At 35.2% G+C, this 19163-nt stretch overlaps 1 long non-coding RNA gene across 3 annotated transcripts in view; it reads right to left on the bottom strand.

Moving 5' to 3' along the window:
• The window catches only part of LOC117064783, a 60691-nt gene that overhangs the window by 6401 nt on the left and 35127 nt on the right, over positions 1–19163 (bottom strand). The window contains exons 2-6 of one of the 3 annotated variants that reach the window (XR_004429677.1): positions 18586–18776; positions 16640–16718; positions 16264–16440; positions 15963–16136; positions 12663–12775 (exon numbers count right to left, since the gene is read on the bottom strand). This is a non-coding gene — a long non-coding RNA (uncharacterized LOC117064783). Of the gene's footprint in view, positions 1–12662; positions 12776–15962; positions 16137–16263; positions 16719–18585; positions 18777–19163 lie in introns of all 3 variants that reach the window. The other 2 variants (XR_004429676.1, XR_004429675.1) reach the window with 2 other exon arrangements.

The following is a 19163-nucleotide window of genomic DNA, read 5'->3' as shown; positions in this document are numbered from 1 at the left end:
CACTGTTGAGTATGATGTTAACTGTGGGCTTAGAGTATATGGCCTTTCTTGTGTTGAGCTAAGTTTCTTCTATACCTATTTTGTTAAGAGTTTTAATCATGAATAGATGTTGAGTTTTGTCAAATGCCCTCTCTGTATCTATTGAGATGATTTTTTTTCCTTTTGTTAATGTAGAATAACACATCTATTGATTTGCATATGCTGACCATTCTTGCATCCCATGGATAAATTATGCTTGGCCATGCTGTGAGATTATTTTAATGTACTATTGAATTTAGTTTGCTAGTATTTTATTAAGAACGTTTGCATCTATGTTTATCATGGATGTTGACCTGTAGGTTTTTTTCTTCTTTATAGTGTCTTTGTCTGGTTTTTATATTAGGATGGTTTAAAATTAATGGCAAAAACCACAATTACTTTTACACCAACCTAACACATTATGACATTGGCCTTATAGAATGAGTTTTAAAGTGTTCCCTTTTTAAATTAATGGAGCAGTTTAAAGAGGATTTATACGAATGCTTTTTTGAATATTTGGTAGAATCAATCTATGAAGTCATCCGGTCCTAGATGTTTCTTTTTTGGGGGATTTTCCAATTGCTGATTAAATCTCTTTATTTGTTATCAGTCTGTTAGGGCTGCTTCCTGTTGATTCAGTTGTGGCAGGTTGTGTGTTTCCAGGAGTTTATCTATGACTTCTTTGTTATGCAGTTGGTTGGCATATAATTGTTCATAGCAGTCCCTTAAGACCCATTTTAATTATGAGGCATGTATTGTAATGTTCCCTCTTTCATTTTCGATTCTATTATTTGAGTCCATTCTCTCTTATTTTAGATGGTCTAGCTAAAGGTTTTTCTATTGTTTTTTTCTTTTCAAAAAAACAACCGCTTAAAAAATTCTCAAAATATCAGCAAACTGAATTAAACAATACATTTAAAAAATCATTCATCATGACAAAGTGGAATTTATTCTTGGAATACAAGGATGGTTCAACAAGTGCAAATCAATCAATGTGATACATCGAATCAACAGAATGAGGAACAAAGATCATATGATTATTTTAATTGAAGCTGCAAAAGTATTTGCTAAAATTTAACATTCGTTTATGATAAAAACTCTAAAAAACTGGGTATATATAGAACATACTCAACATAATAAAAGTCATATATGGCAGACCCACAGCTAGTATCATACTGAATGGAGAAAAACTGAAAGCCTTTCCTCTAAGATCTGAAACTTGCCAAGGTCTTCCACTGTCACCACTGTTATTCAGCATAGTACTGGAAGTCCTAACTAGAGCAATCAAACAAGAGAAAGATATAACTCACATTCAGATTGGAAAGAAAGTCAAATTTTTCTCATTTGCAGATGATATGATCTCATATTTGGAAAAACCTAAAGACTATACAAAAAATTATTAAAGCTAATAAACAAATTAAGTAAAGTTGCAGGATACCAAATCAACATAATAAAATCAGTACCATTTCTATATACCAACAGTGACCAAACTGAAAAATAAATTTAAAATGTAGTCCCATTTACAATAGTCACAAATAAAATTCAATACCTAGGAACTGACTTAGCCAAAAAATTAAAAGATCTCTATCATAAAAACTATAAAACACTGATGAAAGAAATTGAAGAAGACACCAAAAAATGGGCAGATATTCATATTCATGGATTGGAAGAATCAATATTGTCTAAGGGTTCAATGCAATCTCTATCAAAATTCCAATGGCATTCTTCACAGAAATAGAAAAAAAAATCCTAAATTTTATATAGAACCACAAAAGACCGAGAATAGCCAAAGCTATCCTAAGCAAAAGGAACAAAACTGGAGCAATCCCATTACCTGATTTCAAATCATACTATAGAGCTATAGTAACCAAAACAGCATGGTAATGACATAAACACAGACACATGAACCAATGGAACAGGATAGGGAACACAAAAGCAAATCCAAACACCTACAATGAACTCATCTTCAACCAAGTTACCAAGAATATACACTAGGGAAAAGAGTCTGTTCAATAAATGGTGCTGGGAAAACTGAATATCCATTTGCAGAAGAATGAAACTAGACCCCTATATCTCACTACATACAAAAATTAAATCAAAATCTATTAAATACTTAAATCTAAGACCTCAAACTATAAAACTGCTCAAGAAAACATCGGAGACACTCTCTAGAACATTGGAGTGGGCAAAAATTTCTTGAGCAATACCCCACAAGCACAGGCAACCAAAGCAAAAATAAACAAATGATATCACATCAAGTTAAAAAGATTCTGCACAGAAAAAATAATAAAAAAATAAAAACAGCAAAGTAAAGAGACAACCCACAGAATGGGGGAATATATATTTGCAAACTACTCATTTGACAATGTTCTAATAACCAGAATATATAATAATCTCAAACAACTCTATAGGAAAAAAATTTAATAACCTGTTTTAAAAATGGGCAAGATTTGAGTAGACTTTTCTCAAAAGAAGACATATAAATGGCAAAGAGACATAAAGGTGATTAACATCATTAATCATTAGAGAAATGCAAATCAAAACTTCAATGAGATATTATCTCACTCCCAATTAAAAGCGCTTATATCCAAAAGACAGGCGATAACAAATGATGGCAAGAATATGGACAAAAGGGAAACCTCATACACTGTTGGTGGGAATGTAAATTATTACAACCACTGTGGAGAACAGCTTGCATGTTCTTCAAAAAACTAAAAATAGAACTACCATATGATCCATCAATCCCACTACTAGGTATATACCCAAAATGTAGGGAATAAATATATGAAAGAAATAGCTGCACCCCATGTTTGTTGCAATTATGTTCACAATAGCCAAGATTTGAATACAACCTAAGTGATGAATGGATAAAGAGAATGTCATACACATATACAATGGAGTATCATAAAAAAGAATGAGATTCACTCATTTGCAACAACATGGATGGAACCGGAGGTCATTATGTTAAGTGAAATAAGCTGGGCACAGAAAGATAAACATTGCATGCTCTCACTTACTTGTGTGAGATCTCACAAGTAAGTGAACCCATGGATATTGAACCCATGGATACAGAGTAAAAGGATGGTTACCACAGGCTGGGAATGGTAGTGGTTGAGGGGTGACAAAGAGGTGAGGATGATTAATGGGTACAAAAAAAATATTAGAAGAAATGAATGAGACCTTGTCTTTGAAAGCACAACAGGGTGACTAGGGTCAATAATAATTAAAGTGTACATTTTAAATTAACTAAAAGAATATAATTGGATTGTTTGTAATACAAAGGAAAAATGTTTGAGGGGATGGATACTCCATCTTCCATGATGTGATTGTTACACATTGGATGTCTGTATCAAAACATCTCATATACCCCACAAATATATACAACTAGAATGTACCTACAAAATATAAAAATTGAAATTTTAAATAAAAAAAAGATTTTGCTGATTTTTTCTGTAGTTTTCACATTCTCTGCTTGATTTATTTCTGCTTTAATTTTTATTATTTTCTTCCTTCTCCTAACTTTGGGCTTAGTTTTTGCTTCTTTTTCTAATTCTTTGAAGTATAAATTTAGATTATTTTACCTGAGATATTTCTCCTTTTTTAATGCAGTAGTTTACCACAATAAATTTTTCTGTTAGTACTGTTTTTGTTGCATCCCATAGCTATTAGTATGTTGTGTTATTTTTGTTTATCTCCAGATACTTTTTAAATTCCCTTTTGATTTCCTCTTTGATCCAATGGCTATTCAATAGTGTGTTGTTTAGTTTCCTAGTATTTGTAAATTTTTCTGTTTTCTTGCTGTTTTTGGTTGCTAGTTTCATTTCATTGTGTTCAGAAAAGATACTTGGCATGATTTTGATCTTCTTAAATTTGTTAAGGCTTGTTTTAACATCTAACCCGTGCTCTATCCCAGAGAGCGCTCTACGTCCATTTGAGAAGAATGGGTGCCCATCTCCTGTTGGGTAGAAAGTTCTGTACACGTCTGTTAGGTCCATTTGGCATGTTGTTGTTCAAGGCAGCTGTTTCTTTATTGATTTTCTGTCTGGATGTTCTATTCAATATTTTGTGTGTGATATTGAGATTTTATTGTTTTGCTGTCGATTTCTATCTTCAGATTTGGCAGTACTTGCTTTATACACAAGTGCTCTGATGTTGAGTGTTTATTTAACTGTTATATCTTCCTACTGCATTGACCCTTTTATCATTTCATAATGACATTAGTCTTTAGAGATCATTTTGTACTTACATATACTGTTTATGATGTAAGTGTAGCCACTTTTCGTTTCTTTTGTTTACCATTTATGTGAAATAGCTTCTTATCCTCTTACTTTCAGCCACTTCAAGTCTTTAAATCTAAAGTGAGTTTCTTGTAAATGGCATATCACTGGATATTGTATTTTGTTTAATTCATTTATCCAAGCTGTTCCGTTTGATTCGTGAAGTTAATACATTTACATTTATGGTCATTATTAATAGGTGAGTACTTAGTACTGTCATTTTGTTGTTTTCTGCCTATTTTGTGGTTGTTTTCTCATTCTTTTCCTCTGTTTCCATATTTCTTTATTATTTGATAATTTTTTTAGTAATTTGTTTTCATCCTTTTTCTTCTTTGTGTATTAGAGACATTTCTCCTGTGATCAGTTCAAAGCTTGCATAAAATAGTTCGTGGCTGTAATTCTCTGTTTTAATTATGTAAAACACTGCACTTTTACTCCCACATATACACATACTTTATGTTCCCGTAGTCAGAGTTTCTTTTTATATTGTGTATCTATAAACAAACTGTTATCTTTTAACTTTTATAATAGAGTTAAAACTAAATTATACACTACCATTACAGTGTTACATTAATCTACGTATTTCTGCATATTTACCCTCATCAGTGAAATTTATGCTTTAATATTCTTTTCTTTTCTATGCAGTTCAGCATATTTTTGTTTCAATTTGAAGAATCCCCTTAAGTATTTTTTGTAAGGCAGGTATAGTGCTAAAAAACTCCTTCAGTGATTGTTTGGATGGGGAAAACTTAATCTCTCCTTAATTTTTAAAAGATGGTTTTGCTAGGTCTTTTCTCTTCTCTTGCTAATTTCAAAATTCTCTTTGTCCTCTAGTTTGGCTATTAATTATATACACACACACACACACACACACACACACACACACATATATATATTTATCACATAGCACTGCCTTCACTCTTCTTGTTTCTATATTTTTCCTCCTCTCACTGGATAATTTCCAATGAACCATCTCTGAGTTTGTAGGTTCATTCTTCTGCTTGATTGAGTCTGATGTTCGAGCTCTATGTTTCATTTTTTAACTTCATTCATTGAATTATTCAACTGTAGAATTTCCGTTTTGTTCTTTTTTATGATTTCTATCTCTATTGAACTTCTAGGTTTGTTCATGCATTGTTTTCCTGATATGGTTGTATTGACTGTCTGTCTGTCTGTCTGTTTTATAGCTCACTGAGCTTTTTAAAAATGATTATTTTGAACCTTTGCTTACAAAATTTGAATATATCCATTTAATTGCAGTTAGCTACCAGAAAATTGTTGTTTTCCTTCGGTGGTTTCAAGTTTCCCTGATTTGTTTGTTTTCCTTGCATTGATATCTGCACATTTAGGAGAGCGTTTACCTCTTCCAGGATTTATGAATTGGTTTTGGTGAGGAAAGATCTTTACCTGTAGTGGGTACAGGGTGTTAGTTGAGTAGGGTGAAGTGCTTCTGGCTCTGGGCACAGTGATATAGTCTACTTCTCTCCATCAGCTGAGGTCAGAAGACCACTGAGTTCCTAAGCAACCAAGGCTGTGTATGTCCATGACAGCAGTGAATGTTGTTGAGGCTCTCAGTGGAGAAGGCTGCTGGGGTTCACCTATTCGCTGTTTCTCCCATTAGAGGGAGTTATGGTTAAGTGGATATTTTTTGGTGCCAGATCTGGCACACAGGAATGCTCACGGCCGTGGTCTTGCCAGTTTGTGATGCACAGACACTCACAGGGTGGCTGCAAAACCAAGGTACAGAGCATGGACACATATGGAATAATTATGACTTCAGGGCCCAGGGCACAGGTGCGTTTACCATAGTGGTGGCTCTGCTGTTTGAAGCAGACGTGATAGGATTCTCCCTGGTGGAAGCAGTGAGGATTCTCTGGTGACCATGAGGGTTACTGAGGTCTTCAGCAGTGAAGGCTGCTGGGGTCCTTTGAAGAGCAGGCCACTGAGGACCAGAGTGGCACCCACGTTGTGACTGACACTCACAGCTCCTGCAGCTCTTCTTTGTTCCAGCTGTCTCCAGATATCCCAGATATACTAAGCATGCATCTTCCCAGCAATCTGGGTGCAGTGAAGCTGAAGCAGATCATGAGAGAAGTGACCTGAAAAGATAGGGTAGCTGGGAGGTCACTTGCTATACTTTTTCTCCATGAGGAAAACTTCTGGGCTGAGGAGAATCTTTTTGGCATAAGCCATGTTGCATGGAGGATGGAATGATGCAGGCAGAATGAAACTATACTCCCTATCCTTTCTGTGGAATTAGTCTCCATTATTTTATTCTACTGTGCTGTCGCAGTGTCCTAATTTGGCTCCTGAGCGCTCTCAGGGCTATTTTAATTCATGGGGAGCTGTCTAATTCTTTCTTATAGGGGACAAAGACTGGGATCTTTTACTCTGCCATCTTGCTGATACGACGTCATCATGTTTCTTTAGAGATTTTCGGAGGAGGAATTCTAAATTTATACATATTACTTTCAGAATTTTTCTCTATCTCAGTCCAGGTGGTTACTTCCATGTTCATGTCTCCAAGTCCTCTAAGCATGAAAGGGAAAGTCACAACTTTCACAAACCCAGAGAAGAAAGCAAAATGACTCAGGCCCAATTATAGGAGTTGATCAGGGCTCACATTTCTCCTAAGTACCTGTACTTCTAGCTCTGAGCCTTCCCTGCCTCTCCTGATTTTCCCAACTCACTTTTACCTTTCCTCTAGCAACTGTAACTTCCTTCAAACCTATGTTGACTCCAACTCATCCACAGTCTCTTTTAATCTTGATTTCTGGCAAACACCAATCTCACCAAGCAGTTTTAAATAATAGGCTTTTATTAGAGATTCAAAAAGTAACAGTAAGGTGTTACATAGAAGCCTAACAGAACTTCAAACATAAAATTGAGCATTTCATATCCCTTTGTCTGAAACTATTCACACTACAGGGAGTTTTTCACTTCTAGAATCCTGCCTTATCTCCTCTATCTCTTTACAACTTCAGCTTCTTTCACTTATTCCCTTTCTCAACTAATGCCAGAGTAAGCACAAATTTCTTCTCAACTTATTAAGCAGAGCAACACAAACACACAAGCACATATGCGTGCACACATGCACACACACAACCATAGATATTCTTGCTAAAATTAATAAAATGATAGTTGGCTACCCAGTTAGGCTAAAAAGTTAGGTTATGCGGGAGGAGATATTTTTACAGATAAGTTGGGAAAGCACATAAAGTCACAAAGGTCCCTCCCCTACAAGATATCTTCTAGCCTTCCACGTGTCAAAATGAGCTCTTTGTTGGGTGGGGAAGAAAATCTTGTAATAATTATACTTCTCAGTAAATAATTGAGATACTCTCTTCGGAATATTCTTTACCTGGGAAGAAGTTTCTCCTAGGTCGTCACTATGTTTAGGTTTTCTGAAATTCTAGGGAAATGCCTGATACGTGGAGGGTCCACAGTAAATCTTAGATGAATTTGAAAACGGTATAGTCTGTTTTTTCTGGGTTTTCTGCAGTCCACTTATGTTTTATATTTATCAATTTCATTTGAATATATTGATTTTATGTCTGAGAATTATGGTTACTGCTCAGAAAGATAACTGGATCATCCTTCTATAGTTTGAAAAGTTTTGACTTACAGACCTAAATAATTTCACTGCAGCAGTAAAACCATCATGCTTCTATGAAGGAAAATCTAGGTCGAAACAGAGAATATTAGTTATGGGAGGGAATGAATATAAGATACTTAAGCATGAAAGGGAAAGTAATAACTTCCACAAACCTAGAGCAGAAAATAGGCCACCTGTCCACACACTCTGCCACTCAGATCCTCCGTGGGCTTGGGTCACTGAGACTTTTAGTGTAAATACAGGATCCCCAAGCCCACAGGGGGATCTTTTCTGGTCACAAAGTTAATTGGTAGCATCTACTCCTGACTGTATGACTGCTCACTGAGGTATTTATCATCACAAAATCATAAAATTATTCCTATCTCTGCTTGTTTTTCTCCTCACAAGAAAAATGTATAAATATGAGCCCAATTATGACAGTTATTATGAGTCACTGATATGCAGACTCACCTCTGTTTGCATTAACATTTGCTAACAATGCGAATAGGGCTCAACCCCTCACAAGCCCTCCTACAGCAGAGAGGAAAAAATAAACTTTTGGTATTGTCTTTTCTACTCTAAGCCACAATAAACATCCAATATGCCCCCATCTTTTAGGCCATCTGCATATAATAAAATATTAATTTTGCAACTAAAAGAGAGTATAGCAAATATTGAGGATATTGAGGATATCACATCTATGTAAGTATCTGTTGTGGTTATGAACGACATATGATCAATGTTAAAGCCTGAAAGGATTCTGTACAACTTCCAGTCCTACTGTATTAGTCTGTCCTCATGCTGCTGATAAAGACACACCCAAGACTGGGTAATTTATAAAGAAAAGAGATTTAATTGACTCGCAGTTCTACATGGCTAGGGAGGCCTCACAATCATGGCAGAAGACGAATGAGGAGCTAAGTCATGTCTTACGTGGCAGCAGGCAAGAGAGCTTGTGCAGGGAACCTCCCATTTATAAAACCAACCGATCTCATGAGACTTATTCACTACCATGAGAACAATGTGGGGGAACCACCCTCCTGATTCAGTGATCTACACTAGGCTCCACCCTTTACACGTGGGGATTATTACAATTCAAGGTGAGATTTGGGTGGGGACACAGCCAAACCGTATCACCTGCCTTCTCCATTTGAAGGGTGACTAATCAAAGCCCCGGGGAAAGTGACCAGAGACCCAGGGCTAAAGCCAAAAACTCCTAAATATCAACTGACTTCTCTATCCAGTGTACATTACATATTTTATTGATTATGTTGTAAAAATGGCTATAAGAAAAGGGCAAATTCTAACAGATGTTTGGATATGATTGAAAAAATGCCAAGTCCTAAAGGTTTTCTAAGAATTCAATTTTCTATAAAGCTTTAATTTTTCTATGAAGGTACTCCCATAGATTAATGAGAGGAGAAGGTGGTACAAGCATAGATATTTTCCAAAACTTTTCGGTATCAAGAGCTCAATAAATCCAGCTGTGATAAACTGGATACTTGTGTCCCCTAAAAATTCATACATTGAAATCCTAATCCCCTGTGTGATGTTATTAGGAGATGAGGCCTTTGGATGTAATTAGGTCATGAGGGTGGAGCCTCTATGAATTTGATTAGTGCCCTTATAAAAGAGAATCTGGAGAGCTCTCTCTCTTTCCACCATGCGAGTATATGAGAAGTTGACTATCTGCCACCTGCAAAAAGGCTCTCATCTGTGCAGGCACCCTGGTCTCAGACTTCCTGCCTCCAGAATTGTGAGAAACTAATTTCTGTTCTTCATAAACTGCTCAACCTATGGCATTTTGTTATAACCTATGGCATTTTGTTATAACCTATGGCATTTTGTGAACTAAGTCACCAAAATTTTATAGAAAATCATCACCAAATTCTATAGAAAATCTGTTGTTGATTTCTTTTAGAAGTTGAAGAAGCTAAATATAGAGTATGTGGATTGATTAAACTTTCAGTGATAGTCAAAATAATCCAGATAAGCAGTAGATATATCAATATTTTTCTCAACTGATTTGGATGCTAAGATAGATAAAGAGAGAGAGAGAGAGAGAGAACATCCAAAAGGCAGGGAGGAGAAAGCTGGCCAACTTAAACCATAGTGAAATATATTCTTAGCTAATTTAGCTTATGAAATCAATTAAACATTTGTAAAGACTTGTTTACAATGTACAATCTTGCAGTAATAGTGAGACCACATCCCTCACTGAATCCCTATTAAATTTCTTAGCATCTGTATTCTACTCCATCAAGAGACCTCTATGAGCATCTAAACTTGATTTTATTGACATCGTTAAAGACTAAAGGCCTTTCATCAATTATATATTGTTACCCAAAATAAAGTAGTAGATGAAGTACGCCCAAATTTGGAAGGCTTTGTAAGGACACAAGCATATCTTTAATTTGGGAGGATAATTTTGGAAAAAATAAATTCTTACTTTATTTCCCAGTATACATTATAATTGCTAAACCAAACAAAATGCTTTAGCACCTATTCTTTAGAGAACATTTTCTTTGAAGCTATATTATCCAAAGCATTTAAAGGCAAATGGAAGACGTAATCAGGATATGTTAGGCAATTTGTTGAAGCCTGCATATTGAGACATTTTGGGTCATCATATTCAAAATGAACTGAAAGAATTAGAGCCAATGGGTAGGAAAAGCAATTTAAGATCAAATTTGTAGATTCAATTCAAATTGCACAAAAGCCTAGACTAACATAATGAGAGGAAAGGAGAGAAAAGAAGATAAATTTGATTCAAAGACAGTAAAGGCAGCAATAATTGAACAAATAACTTATTAAGAATAAGAGCAAAAAGCTAATATGTGTCTAATTTTTCTAGCTGGAAATACTGACATAGGTGCTGTTTATAATAAAAATGGAGAAAATTTCTGCAATATCTACAGGCACCTACATGAGAGCTGGGGATTTGTTGTTGGACTACCTCACATCCTAGAAAATATTAGCTCATTCATAGAAAAAAATGTGAGGGAGAGATTTCCAAATAGATTCCAAAATTTTTCTTTGAAAATACTTTTGTAAAAGCTTGAACCCTTTGAAAGAAATTTTATTTACTCAGATTTTTTTTTCAGGTAAAATTTACATATAGCAAGGTTCACCATTTTTAGATATACAGGTCAATGTGTTTTGAAGAACATAAAATGTCACATAACCATTGCATTAGTCCTTTCTCACACTGCTATAAAGAAATACCGGAGACTGGGTAATTTATGAGGAAAAGAGGTTTAATTGGCTCACAATTTTGAAGACTGCACAGGAAGTATGGTGCCAGGATCGGCTTGGCTTCTAAGGAAGCCTCAGAAGACTTGCAATTATGATGGAAAGCAAAGAGGCGTAGGTACATCTTACATCTTACATGGCCAGAGCAAGAGGAAGAGAGAGCAAGGAGGGAGGTGCCACAGACCTTTAAGCAACCAGATTTTGTGAGAACTCGCTCACTATCATGAGAACAGCACCTAGGGGACGGTGCTAAACCATTCATGAGAAACTATTCCCATGATCCAATTACCTCCCACCAGGTCCCACCTCCAACACTGAGGACTAAAATTCAGCATGAGATTTGAGCAGGGACATGGATCCAAACTATATCAATCACTAACACAACTGACATATAGATCATTTCCATTTCTCCAAAAAGTTAATTAGTTAATGGATGTTTGGGCTATTTACAATTTGGGGCAATTATGAATAAAGCCACTGTAAAAATGTATGCCTAGGACTTCATACAGATAAATGTTTTTACTTCTTTTGAGTTAATTCCTAGAAGTAAGATTGACAGATCACATGCTAAAGATATGCTTGACTTATCAGAAACTGCCAAATTATTTTCTAAAGTGATAGAAAAATTTCACAAGCCTAATTTTAAAGGCTGAAATTATAAAACTTCTAAAACTTCTAGACAAGAACTGAAGAGAGAATCCTGTAACTTTAGGTTAGGCAAATACTTCTTAGAAGAAGAAAAGCATCAACTATAAAAATATATATAAATTGAAATCACTCAAAACCTTTGGTTCTTTGAAAGGCACTGCTAAGAAAATGAAAGGACAGACCACAGACTAAAAGGCAGACAAAGTTGAAACCCCTCTTAGGGGCCTGCCAGCATCCCCAAAAATCGTGGACAGAAAAGAAAATCTTGAGTTCCGTCAAGGGAAATCCAAGGCACCTAGCTAGCTCTGAGAAGTAAATGAACAATCTGATAAGCAAGAAGGTAATAACAGCTTAAAACCATAGCCAGAAATGTTAGAGTCCCAGGATGTTTGGCCCCCTATAAAAACTAGAGATAACATCTTAACATATGTCCTTGAGCTGTTTTTTCAGAATACTGGACCCTTATCAAATGGAAAATGCCATCTGCTAGCACATAGACCTCAGATAAAGGGGAACTGAGGACTGAACTCTTACCAACGGTCTTTGTTCTAAATCTCTTTTGGAGATCTTTTAGATGGGCCTGGAGGAAGTCACACCCACATGCCAGACCTTAACATTCCTTTCTGCTGACCCCAAGATTTTAGACAAAGCTTTTCTTCCTTAACCAATTGCAAATCAGAGGATCTTTAAATTCACCCATGTTCTATAAGCCCTACCTAAAAGATATCCCTCCCTTTTAGGTTAAAGCAATATATAGCCTCCTGTGTGTATTTACAATTTTGCCTTTAACTTCTTTCCTGAAATTTACCCTTAACTTAAAAAAACTCTTGCTTGGAAGCCATGAGGGTGGGCAGGTCTTAAGCGTGAGTTACCCAATTCTCCTTGCTTGGTGCCCTGCGAATAAATGCCCTCTTTTCTCTAGCTGCAAAATCTTGATGTGGATGTTTGGCTTTCCTGTGCCAGGCAAGTTGAACCAGGTTTCGTTCTGTAACAAAGGAATATATTTACAAAACACATATCTGATAAAGCATGTGTATCTAGATTACATAAAGAACTCTTACAATTGAATAAGAAGAAGATAGCAAATGAAACTTGGGTTAAAGAATGAATAAACATTCACCAGAGAAAACATACGGGTAGCAACTAAGAAAATTATGTGAAAGTTGTTCAAGATTGTGAATGATGTATTCAATGTCACTAGTGACTAGAGAAATGCAAATTAAAACTGTAACCTCTATACACCTGGAGAATTGCCTAAAATCCAAAAAAAAATTATAAAGTACAAATGAACATAAAGAACAACTGGAACATTCATAAAGCTTGACCGCTTTATTTTTTGTTTCTGATTGTGGATTGGTACTGATAATATAACAGTCTTCCGTGAGAGACAAGGTCTTTTCCTCTATAACATTGCTCAAGAACCACCTCTTACAAACAAGCAGACAAAATTCTCCCATTTTCAGCAAACTTGTTTTGCATGAGACACTTCTATGAAAACATTTATTACAATTAGTTTATCTTGGAGACCAAGGTCCCTCTAACTGCTCTTTATATATAATGGATATACTCAGCTTGAAAGACAGAGAGATAGAGAGAAAGAAAAAAGAGGGATAGAGAAAGGAAAGAGAAGGTGGGTGGTGGAGGAGGAGGAGAAAGAGAAAGAGAGAGAAGAGATCTCCTTCTAACCCAGAGGCTCAAATAATGTAAAACTAAATGTGTTCATTGTCCTGAACTATCCAAATAAAATAGGATAATTTTATATTTTTAAACCTACCTCACTATTGTGGATTGCCCTCTATCCAGAATGATAGCATTTGGGATTTTCTATTTTTAGTTATCTTTTCTACAACAGATCTCTAGGTTACAGAATATATTTTAATTGTCTCTACTTAATGTATTGTGTAATAAAAAAACTAGGACTCCTTTATTGTATGGCATATTGAAACCAAGAATTACTAAATTAAGAGGTCTGATCAAATGATTCCTTTTCTGCATACCTAACCCACATCAAAATGAATACTTCTGGCTGAACTGAATTTGGCAAGAGTTGTTTGGGCAGTTATGTAACCCTCCATTCGCTTTGCCTACATATGTCCCCACTGGCACTCACTGCTGGGCTAAGCAGAATTTAAACCAGGAATTTGCAGAAGTCAGTACTGAAAAGCAGCAAGGAAGCAGCAAGGAATCAGCAGGTTCAGATCCTGGTAGAGGCCCAGGTCACAGGGGTGAACAGGGGCATCCAGGGGTCAAGAACATCCAAAGCCAAGTAGGACAGACACCAAATGTCATGGTCAATAACTGGAGCCAAGGAGCCACTGGGAGCCCAGGAAGCATCCATGATGACACAAGACTGGCAACAGTTTCTAGAGACATCAAATTCGCCAGGATACTCCAGGAAACTTTTTTAAGTTAACATGCCGGAAGCAACTCCAGTTCTCTAACATCATAAAGATGCTATTCTGACAATAAAAACCTGTGCTTACTGTGCATCTTTCTATTGTTCTTCTGGTTGTTTATAATGGTTATTGTCTCTGTCAATGAGCACAGTGACATGATTTTAGATCTTCCCTGCTTCTTTCTTCAACCTGATCATTGTTAACTCTTCAGAATCATGCCATATTCATTTTTGCACATCCCTTCTGGCCACATTGGTATATCGCACAGATTAGATACTTGATAAAATTTTTTTTACTAATTTTTTATTATTAAATTTAGAGAGCTCATGTGACGTAGGAGCAGCTTGGCTGAAACATTTCTTGATGATGACAAATAGATACCACTCATGATTGAATCCAAGGGAAGGAAAACTTTCCTAATCACTAGAAATAATAGTTTTTTTGACAAAATAATTCATAACTCAGGGTTGAAAGAAGAAGTGATGTGGAAGCCCTGTGGGAGATAGCGGCATAACTTTAACTAGAAATAGACAATGTAGATTCTAGTGTTTTCTTACTAGGTATTTTGAGAATTACTTAAATTTTATGATCCTCACTTGCCACACCTGCAAAATGTAGTTAAATGACCACTTATCTACCTGGATATAGAGGTTAGACCAAACATGCCTGACAGGTTTAAAAAAAATGAGGCAGACGTTTTGGAATAATAGAAGAGATCTACATTAGTTTTTAGAGAAATTGTATTCGAGGTCCTTTCCAGTAAAGAGCTGTGTAACTTCAAAAAATATAGAATTCATTTGCATATTAGCACATAATTCTATTTTCAGAGATTGAAAAAAACAAGGCCTCAGGACAAACAAGGCCATTAAGCCTTCCCATTTCAATCAAATGCTTAGCAAAGTGCTCTCCATCACTGAGGAGCCACAGATTCTGAACAAACTCTACTGTAACTCCTCAGCTGTCATTAAAAGTGGCAAAGTGCATGGGTGACATTTGAAATTTTAGAATGCCCTAGAAATTATTGGAAGAAGAAACATGTGTGGAAAACTATTAATTGTTAAATGAACCAAATTACAAATTCCAATTTTTTGATCCAGATACATTTTTCCCCCCAAATATTATTTTAATTACCAACAAAAAATGCACGTAAGAAAAATGAAGAGAAAGAAAGGCATTATGCCAGAGACATGTATTATCAATGGACAAGAAATTGAAGAAATTCTCTTTTTTTTTTTTTCGGAGAGACCGGGTCTCATCGTGTTGCCCAGGCTGATCTTGAACTCACGGGCTCAAGTGATCCTCCCACCTCAGTCTCCCAAAGTCCTGGGATTACAGGCATCAGTCATCACATCAGCTAAAAAGTTTATTGATGATATGTAGATATCACTCATAACTGAACTCAAGCAAAGGAAAGCTTTTTGAAACATTAGAAATAATATTTTTTCAACAAAATAACACACAACTCAGGGTTGAAACAGGAAGTGATATGGAAGCCCGGTGTGAGATAGCAGCATGACTTTAAGAACTGTGCCTTTCCTAAACACTGAATGCATTTAACTATAGCATGCACACCATGCAGAAGTTTAGCTTGATCCATAGAAAATTGGGACTTTGGCAAAGAAGACTTCGATTACTGGCATTAGAAGAGAGAGAAAAGATAAATAGTTCTCCAGCTAACTTTTAGCCCCAATACACAAAAAGGATAAATGACTCAGCACAGCAATAAAATCCCTGGAAACTTTAATTTCTACAGTAATTCTTTCCCTACATACTTACCACCTCGGCAACTAAAATCCAGCCCAGAAACAGACACTCCTAACATTCTGCCATCAGAGGATTAAAATCTTGTTGGTTTAGAAAGTCGACACTGGAAATCAAGCCAAACAACTTGGACGATTCCACCACAGACAGGAAAAGAATGTCTTTTCATTGTGAGTGTGTAGTGTTTCCCTAGTAAAGAAAATACAATAAACAAAAACAAAACAAAAAAAACACCAAGTGTTGTCATGGTGAAAAGACATGCCTGCAGCAACGCAAATTGACTTTGTAACCCGGAGAGGAAGGTAAGCATGCTTACCTGTTTGCACGGCTGCATAGAGTCCTGGCTCAGTGCCTTACTGAGGAGGTCCTCCCCAGTTGCAAAGGATGGATCTATACCTTCCATTCTAAAAATTGGCACTATTGGCAAACAAGGTGACACAGGGACATACTCAGTATTCTGAAGAGAAGCTCAAAGGCAGTAAATATCTTTTCTCTAATGAAACAGAGTTAATACAATAAAAAAGAGATAAAGTTAGCATTCTCCATGGAAATGTAGAACATATGGCATCCATAAATCAAGAGCAAGATACTATGATAAATGAATCAAAGAAGAATCAAAAGAATTTAGAAATATAAGTGCTAAAATTTTAAAATATTCTATCTAAGGAGTGAAATGCATAATGAACTCAGACATTTTTTTCTTTGTTCTTCAGCACAGTGAGTCATCCATTTTATCAAGAAATTGTCCATCCACATGCACTGGTAGTCAGTCTTCTCTTAGAGAAAGTTAGATGGCAGAAACAATAAAAGGAAAATAGAAATTAATACTTTAAATAAGCATAATAGATTAAAGTAAGCTACATTTTTTAAAATACTTTTAAAATAAAAACTTCTTACAGATATTCCCAAGAATAAAGAAACAAGATTTTTAAAAGTCATCCATAGAGACACAGATTAAAGGCTAAAATTTAGAGGTCAAAGTGTTATACAGGAATAAAGTATAACTTTATACCAATAAACTTATAAATATAATAATAATAGTTACTATTATTTTAGAGACAGGGTCTCACTCTTTTACCCAGGCTTGAAGTCAGTGTCTCTATCACAGCTTTCTGCAGCCTCAAACTCTTGTGCTCAAGCAATCCTCCTGTTTCAGCCTCCCAAACAGCTGGGACTATCACTGCATGCCACTATGCTTAGCTAATTTTTTTTTTAATTCTTGTAGAGGTAGAGGCTTGTTACGTTGCCCAGGCTGGTCTTGAGCTCCTGGCCTCAAGTGATCCTTCTGTCTTGGCCTTCCACAGTGCCGGGATTATGGCTGTGAGTCACTGTGCCTGGCCAATACAATTATTTTATTGGAAAATATAAATGACCAACTTCATAAAATATTTCAAAACCCTGAATAGACCCGTAAGAAAGGCACCAGATTCATAAATCTTAGCAAAGGGTCAAGTTTTTAATTTTGCTCCAGAGCATAGAAAAACATAAGATCCTTCAAACATTATTCATAAAGCTGCTATATCATTAATATTCAATGAATAAAGATAGCATAAAAATTATGATAGATAAACATCACTTATGTATATACTTTATTAATATCTTAAATGTAAATATTAGCTCATAAAGTCCAGCAGAAGTAAAAGCATATTGTACCAAGAGAAAAGCAGTGTTCATTGCTTCCAGAAATAAAAAATAGTTTAATACTGAGGAAATATAATGGTATAATTCATTGCATTACACACTAATGGACAAAAATGATACATGCTAAAGTAAGTCACTTAATGAAGTATTCATTACTAATCAATACCTACACGTATCACTTCTATACTGTAAGCCTTTATCAGTGCAATTTAAGTTAAATATGTAAATATAAAATGAAAGAATTAAGATTATATGAAAATTATCTAACTGGAAAGCCTAAAAGTATTGAGTGAAAATTTTTAGAATAAGTGAATTGTACTAGGTTGCTAGATTTTTTTAAAATATACAAAATCAATAGCACTTAATTTAACTAAAAAAACCAGTGATATAACATTAAAATATTTTTTAATTTTACATAATACATAAGGTTAAATCTCACATGAAATACACAGTTCCAAGATAAAGAGTATTTTTTAAAAAGTATGCATTTAAAAACATGAATGAATGGAAGTATAAATCCTGTACAGTCAAAAGACTAAATATTATAAAGATACCACTTGATAAAATATTTCAATAAATTCAGCATGGTTCAAACAAAATTCCTCCTGTTTTTTCTTTTTGAAAAATTTTTAGCTTTTCTGTTCTAGGGTTAACGTCTAAGAGTAAATGATTGTACTGACAATTAAACTCTGTTAAAAATAGATATTTGAAAAATTACATCAAATCATGGTGTGGCCCTGTCAAAAGCCTCCATGACTGCTTTTCACTTAAATCTAAACTCTTTGCCATAATAAAAAAGACCATAGCTTCCATCCTTAGCGCATCCCAGGTTTCCTCTCACACACAGCACAACAGTTCTGTCTCCTCCTGCAGGTGGCAGAATAATGAGTCTCCAGAAAGGTCCATGGCCTCATCCCTGGAACCTGTAAATATGTTCTGTTACGTGATAAAGGGGAATTCAACTTGCATAAGAAATAAAGACTGTTCATCAACTGACCTCTTTCAAGGGCACTCTGTCTAATTCAGTCTTGTGACACTCCATCTTAATCCTTTTACAGAACTTTAGCACAATTTGTGATACATTTTCTCTGTGTGCTTTTTATGATCTAGATTCTTCACCAAGTTCTATGTAAGCAAGGGCCTTATCTTTCTTGTTTCCTGTTATATGCCCAGAACTTCACATGGTACCTAAAACAGACAAATGACTAAGCAAATGTATGAACATACTATGAATTCATAAGAAAATTGTATAATAATAGCACATAAGAGTATATATCAATAGACAAGATAAGATCCCAAAGATTCATAAACTCCAATATATAATAGAGATTACCTTTTAAATCTATGAGTAAAATGTAGACTACTTAATATGTTTTGCGTGCAGAAATTGGAGTCACTATTTTGTTTTAGGTATTACACAACCTCTTGCTATGCTTAAAAGTAAAATCAAGACAACTTGAAGATTAAAATGTAAAAACAAAAAGAATATTTTATAATTTTAAAATGAAAAAGATCTTTACAATAATAATATGAACCCAGAAACTATAAAGAGAAAAGATCAATACATTTGACAAC

The sequence above is a fragment of the Trachypithecus francoisi genome, unplaced genomic scaffold, assembly GCF_009764315.1.
Source record: "Trachypithecus francoisi isolate TF-2019V2 unplaced genomic scaffold, Tfra_2.0 Lachesis_group2, whole genome shotgun sequence".
Taxonomy (NCBI): Eukaryota; Metazoa; Chordata; class Mammalia; order Primates; family Cercopithecidae; genus Trachypithecus; species Trachypithecus francoisi.
The sequence above is the reverse complement of the archived record's forward strand: the minus strand, read 5'-3'. Positions and strand labels throughout refer to the sequence as shown.